The following is a 7,483-nucleotide window of genomic DNA, read 5'->3' as shown; positions in this document are numbered from 1 at the left end:
TCTTGTTTTATGTGGAAGTCCTTAATCCACTTGGACTTGAGCTTTCAGGGCAATAAAAATGGATTAATGGGCATTCTTTTCTTTTTCTTCTTCTCTTTTTAAATATAATGGTTTATTGGACTTGGACAAATAGCCACAAGGCCCAAAGCACCAAGGCCTGCCCAGATGCAGGCTCAAAGCTGTTCTGACCAGTACCCTCTTCATCAAGATGCTTTCTTTTGCTGCTTCTTTCTATTTTCTTCTTTCTTCTCGATTTCAGTAACATACTTCTCAATTTCTTCAGGACTTAGAATCTTGAGGGGTTGATCCTGCTTCATGACAACAAGTTCAATGTCTTTGCCACCTGACTGAACTACTTCTAGCAGTGCCTTGATCACCAGTTTGATTTTCAGATCGTCTGTTTTGATGTTATCATCTATGTAGTTCTTCTCCAGAAATTCACACACTGACTTGGCACCCCAGACTATGGTGTTTGCCTTCCAAGCATGGTATGTGGCAGAGGGATCAGTCTGATAGAGTCTGGGAGTGCCATCAAAGTCAAAACCCACAATTAGGGCAGAGATACTAAATGGACTCCACCCATTGCTCTGTGCATAATGCTACTTCAGACTAGCAATGTAGCAGGTGATGTACTCCAAAGTCACTGGGTCCTCCATGGTCAGCTGGTGGCTTTGGCACTCTACCCTGACTCTGTTGATGACTATCCTTGCTTGCATCAGCAGTAAGACCTGCAAAGGCCATACAGATATTATTTTCCAGAGTGCAGATTTTCTTTCATCTTGTAGATTGACCACCGACTTTTTTCCCACACTGAGAACAACAACGTCCCTTCCTCGAACACCAACTGTGGTGGAGCCCTTTTTGACCACCTCCTGCGCAGATTCCACTTGGAAGAAGTGGCTGTTGGGGAGAAGACAGTGATGGTGTGGTCTTAGCTCATCACTGTGAAGTCTCGGGCTCTAGGTTGGGCCACTGCTGCTCAAAAGTGCACACTCACCTGATGTGCATTCTTCTATATGCTGATCTCCAATTGAACCAGCACCATTTGTTGAAAATGGTGTCTTTTTTTCCTTTGGGTAGTCTTAGATCGTTTGTCAATGATCAAGTGACCATAGGTATGTGGGTTCATTTCTGGGTCTTCAATTCTATTCCACTGATCTACCTGCCTGTCTCTGTACCAATACCATACAGTTTTATCACTATTGCTCTGTAATACTGCTTGAGGTTCAGAGATGATTCACCCCAGAAGTTCTTTTATTGTTGAGAATAGTTTTTGCTATCCTGGGTTTTTTGTTATTCCAAATGAACTTGCAAATTGCTCTTTCTAACTCTATGAAGAATTGGGTTGGGATTTTGATGAGGGTTTCATTGAATCTGTAGATGGCTTTTGGCAAGATGGCCATTTTTACTATATTAGTCCTGCATGAGAGATCTTTCCATCTTCTGAGATCTTCGATTCCTTTCTACAGAGACTTGAAATTCTTGACATACAGATCTTTCTCTTGCTTGGTTGGAGTCATACCAAGGTATTTTATATTGTTTGGGACTACTGTGAAGGGTGTCATTTCCCTAATTTGTTTCTCAGCCTGTTTATTCTTTGAGTAGAGGAAGGCTACTGATTTGTTTGAGTTAATTGTATATCAAGCCACTGTACTAAAGTTTTTATAAGGTTTAGGAGTTCTCTGGTGGAATTATTGGGGTCACTTAAGTATACTATCATATCATCTGCAAATAGTGATATTATTACTTCTTTTCCAATTTGTATCCCTTTAATCTCCTTTGTTGTCTGATTGCTCTGGCTATGACTTTGAGTACTATATTGAATAGGTAGGAAGAGACTGGGCAGTCTTGTCTAATACTTGATTTTAGTGGGATTGCTTCAAGTTTCTCTTCATTTAGTTTAATGTTAGCTACTGGTTTGCTGTATATTGCTTTTACTATGTTTAGGCATGAGCCTTGAATTCCTGATCTTTCCAAGACTTTTATCATGAAGGGGTGTCAAATTTTTTCAAATGCTTTCTCAATATCTAATGAGATGATCATGTGTTCTTTTTTCTTGGAGTTTGTTTATATAGTAGTAGATCATGTTCATGGATTTCTGTATATTGAACCATCCCTGCATCCCTGGGATGAAGCCTACTTGATCATGATGGATGATTGTTTTGATGTGTTCTTGGATATAGTTTGCAAGAATTTAATTGAGTATTTTGCATTGATAATCATAAGGGAAATTTGTCTGAAGTTCTCTTTCTTTTTTGGGTCTTTGTGTGGTTTAATTGTGTGGTGTAATTGTAGCTTCATAGAAGGAATTTGGTTGTGTTCCTTGTGTTTCTATTTTGTGGAATAGTTTGAAGAATATTGGTATTAGGTCTTCTTTGAAGGTTTGATAGAATTCTGCATTAACCCATCTGGTCCTGGGCTTTCTTTGGTTGGGAGACTTTCAATGATTGCTTTGATTTCTTTAGGGTTTAGTTGTTTAGATGGTTTATCTGATCCTGATTTAACTTTGGTACCTTGTATCTGTTGAGAAAATTGTCCATTTCATCCAGATTTTGTTGAGTATAGTATTTTGTAGTAGGATATGATTTTTTAAAATTTTTTCTTGGTTTCTGTTGTTAAGTCTTCTTTTTCATTTCTGATTTTGTTAATTTGGATACTGTCTTTCTGCCTCTGATTAGTCTAGCTAAGGGTTTATCTATCTTGTTGATTTTCTGAAAGAACCAACTCCTGGTTTTGTTAATTCTTTTTATAATTCTTTTTGTTTCTACTTGGTTGATTTCACCTCAGGGTTTGAATCCTGCTATCTACTCCTCTTGGTTGTATTTGCTTCTTTTTGTTCTAGATCTTTTAGGTGCGCTGTCAAGCTGCTAGTGTGTGCTCTCTCCGGTTTCTTTTTGGAAGCACTAAGAGTTATACATTTTCTTCTTAGCACTGCTTTTATTGTGTCCCATAAGTTTGGGTATGTTGTGCCTTCATTTTCATTAAATTCTAAGACGTCTTTAATTTATTTCTTTATTTCTTCCTTGACCAAGTTGTCATTGAGTAGAGCATTGTTCAACTTCCATGTATATGTGGGCTTTCTGGTTTTGGTTTTTTTTTTTTTTTTTTTTTTGTTGTTGTTGTTGTTGTTGTTGTTTTTGTTGAAGAGCAGCCTTAGTCCATGGTGATCCGATAGGATGCATGGGATTATTTCAACCTTCTTGTATTTGTTGAGACCTGTTCTATAATTATATGGCCAATTTTGTAGAGGTTACATGCTGAGAAGAGGGCATTTTTTTGTTTTGTTTTAGGATGAAAAGTCCTATAGATATCTATTAAATTCATTTGATTCATACCTTTTGTTAATTTCACTGTTTCTCTGTTTATTTTCTGTTTCCATAATCTGTCCTTTGAAGAGAGTGGGGTGTTGAACTCTCCCACTGTTATTTTGTGAGGAGCAATGTGTGCTTTGAGCTTTAGTAAAGCTTCTTTTATGAATGTGGGTGCCCTTGCATTTGGAGCATAAATGTTCAAAATTGAGAGTTCATCTTGGTGTGTTTTTTGTTTGATGAATATGTGGTATCCTTCCTTATCTTTTTTGATAATTTTGGTTGAAAGTCAATTTTATTCATTATTAGAATAACTACTGCAGCTTGATTCTTGGAACCATTTGCTTGGAAAAATATTTTCCAGTCTTTTACTCTGAGGTAGTATCTGTTGTTGTCACTGAGATGTGTTTCCTGTGTGCAGCAAAATGCTGGGTCCTGTTCATGAATCCACTTTTTTATTCTCTGCCTTTTTATTGGGGAATTGAGTCCATTGATGTTAAGAGATATTAAGGAAAAGTGATTGTTGTTTCCTGTTATTTTTGTTATTAGGGGTGGAATTATGTTTTTGTGGCTCTCTTGGGTTTGTTGCAAGAAGATTACTTTCTTGCTTTTTCTGTGTTATATATATGAGCATACTGTCACTGTCTTCAGACACATCAGAAGAGGGTATCGGATCCCATTACAGGTGGTTGTGAGCCACCATGTGGTTGCTGGGATTTGAACACAGGACCTCTGGAAAAGCAGTCATTAACCACTGAGCCATCTCTCCAGCCCACTTTCTTGCTTTTTCTAGGGTGTAGTTTCCTTCCTTGTTTTGGAATTTTTCATCTATTATCCTTTGTAGGACTGGATTCATGTAAAGATATTCTATAAATTTATTTTTGTCACGGAATATCTTGGTTTCTTCATCTACATGTTGAGTAGAGCCTTGAACTTGACATGCATATTAATTTGCAAAGGCTCAGACTCTCACTGTGTGCTGTAAAACAGAATCCATTTAGTTGTTGAAGAAGTGTGGTACCGATAATGCCACTGCCACAGTTGAATGCCAACAAAAGTGGGAGCTTGGGGGAAAGGGTTCAGAGACTGACTGGGTCTCAGATGCAGCATAATAAAGCTCTTCATGAGATTCACTGTTAAAATAAATCAGGGGAAATAAGCTGTAGAACATCTGCATACTTGTCATGATGGTACCATTGAAAAGATGAGACCACTGGATATACAGATGTCTTTGCTTAGCTGACAGGTTATAGCATTTGTAGGTTCACGAGCCACTAGAAGATTATCTCAGAGAAGAGGCTAGCCTTGACTTAGGACAGTCACCCATCCACTGCTCTACTGAAGGGCAGGTCACACTGTGACACCCCAAGATCATCAGTAACACCCAGAGATCATCAAAAACACAACAGCTGTTGCTTTTACAGTAGGAACATCCACTGAGGTCAGTCTCCATACATGTCTTTGCAGTCATAGTAGACTGAGAACCTATGCACACATTACCTGGTCTCCCATGATGCCTTGTACTGTGGTGACATCAATGGAAAATCGTTCTGCAAACTGAGTATCCCTTATGTCTCAAAATTAGGATTATTTGATTTTGTAATTATGAGATACTTTGAGAATGAGTTGCAAGTGTAAACATGAAGTCTATCACCTCATTGTCTCAAGTTAATTTTACACAATATTCTCACTTTATCTACATCTTTACCACAACCTGTCACTAGGGTACAGTGTGAAATTGGCTCCTGTAGTGTAATGTTAGCAGACTCAAAAGATTAAGTTGGGAGCATTGTGATTTTGGAGTTTGGGGTGAGGAGGTCACAATTGTGGCTTTGACACTAATAAAACACACTTGTCTTTTCCAGATACCCCAGACTCAATTGTCCGTGTGTGTGCATGTGCGTGTGTGTGTGTGTGTGTGTGTGTGTGTGTAGTTTTATACCACTTTATTACATGTGAATTGCAATGTCTCTCCAATTAGACTCAATGCAAGAAGCATTCTTTCCTTCTTTAATTTGTTTAAATCCCAAACACTGTCACCCCTACCAGTTCCCTCTTACTGAGAGATTGGAGGCTCCTCTGTCATATAAAGTCTCTGTAGGGTTAGGTGCATCCTCTCTTAATGCAGCCAGACAAGGCAGTCCTATGTTCTGGGGGCCTCAGTCTACCTGTGTATGCTTTTTGGTAGCTTAGTCTTGGTGAGCTCCTGAGGGTCCAGGTTAGTGGGCTTTCTTGGTCTTCCTGTGGAGTTCCTATCCCTTCAGGGCCTTCAATCATTTCCTCAACTTTTCCACAAGAGTTCTTGACTTTCATTGGGCTGGACAGGAAGATTGTTTGAGGACAGCCTGGGCAGGCAGCAAATCTGAACCCATTATCAACAGCAAGACGGAAGATAAGAGATAAAGACTGCAGTGAACCAATCCAAACTATTTGGTCTCCAGCAATGGAAATTTAAAGGCATTCATGCAGGGGACCACACAGCTGTTAAGAACTGGTACTGCTCCTGCAGAGGACCACATTTAGATCCAAGGAACAAGATTGAGCCCTTTACAACTTCCTGTAGCTCCAGTTCCAATGAGATGCAATGCCTCTGACTTCTGAGGTAACCTGCACACATATACAAATGCCCCAATGCATGCAATGTACACGTGCTCACACACACACACACACACACACACACACACACACACTAATTTGAAAATAAAAGACAAAATAACACACTAGAACACTTGATTCTTCCTATTGCTAACTGGCCAGCTTCATCATAATATTTGTTATATTATAAACAACTTTTGCAAGAAAAACTGGCAGAGTTCTTGCTTATTCCTGGCTCATTTGTTTTGTATTGTTAACATTGCTCCCAATGAATAGACTCTGCTGCTTGAAACATTTTGCTTTGATTAGTGGTAAATAACTGTGCCTTTTATAGATTTCTCAACTATCTCAAACACTCATTTACCAAAGCTTTACTTTTACTAAATCTATTTTTTCACAAACCTTCTTTTATCTGGATCATCTTTGAGTCCACAGAAAATCTGAGCAGAAGGGAAAATATTTCCAATGTATGCCTGCCCCTTCACATGCATACCACCTTCATCATTGACTTATTCAGTAAAATTGGTGAAGAAACATTGGTTCACTGTTGTGAGCCCATAGTCTATGTGAGTGTTCACTCTTGGAATTGAGTGTTAGGAATAACTTTAAAGGACCTCTGCCTACCAGAGTGCCATGCACAGTAGCTTAGAACTGCCATCATAACTGTGAGGTTGGGTTCATACTTTACAAAATGGCTGTTCCTTAATTAAAATGTTCCATGTTTTATTTTTGTTTTATTTCTCCTTCCTTTCAGACAAGCATGGACCTTAGTTTTGCACTTTCTAGAATGCCATATTCGGGGGTCATACAACATTTAGCCTTTTCAGATTTGCACTTTCCTCTTAGTAACATCCATGGAAATTTATTTTGCTGCTTTTCACAGCTTGACAGCTCATTCACTTTTAGTGGTCAATAATGTTCTGTTGTAGATATGTACCACAGTCTATCTTCTTGCCTACTGAAAGGCAACTTGGCTGGTGAATGACAAGTCTGAGAAACTGTAAGGCTGCCACATACATCTATGTTCAGGCATTCTTCAGTTTTATAGTTAATTACATCCTGATAAAAACCACTCTAAGTTGAAAATACTGTTAAATCATTGGTATGTTTAATGTTTAGAAACCTTTTAGCTTATGCTCATTGCACACTGTGGAATCTTGCTTATATGTTTTGATGGAGCAGATGCCTAAAATCTGGAGCTTAGTCATGAGAGAGTATCCTACCATATACCATTAGCCTGGGAAAAGATCAAAATTTGAACTAAGCTTTCTACTATAGTACATTTAAAAAGTCAAGGTTGCTACATCAGCTGTGACAGCTGAGGACATCTGGGCAGACTTTGATTGGGACATAAGACTTCAGCTCTTGTGTGAAGACCAAGATCATGCAATAAGAGTGTGTTTGACTTCAGAAGGGATTGCCAGATGTTTCCCAAAGCTCATGAACCACTTTGCAGCCCCTCTAGCAATACTCACAACACTGTAAGTTCCCTAGCATCTGCCATTGTCTGCATTCTGGGCTTCTGCTACACCATGCACATTGTAGGTGTTCAGTGGGGCATCTGTGTTTTCATCTTCCTG

General features: G+C 38.8%; 1 pseudogene; it reads right to left on the bottom strand.

Moving 5' to 3' along the window:
* Positions 1-203: 203 nt before the first annotated feature.
* On the bottom strand, positions 204-940 carry LOC116894648 (annotated as a pseudogene).
* Between the last annotated feature and the right edge of the window lie 6,543 nt (positions 941-7,483).

Source organism: Rattus rattus, chromosome 2, assembly GCF_011064425.1.
Source record: "Rattus rattus isolate New Zealand chromosome 2, Rrattus_CSIRO_v1, whole genome shotgun sequence".
Classification (NCBI taxonomy): Eukaryota; Metazoa; Chordata; class Mammalia; order Rodentia; family Muridae; genus Rattus; species Rattus rattus.
This window is presented reverse-complemented; position numbering and strand designations above follow the sequence as displayed.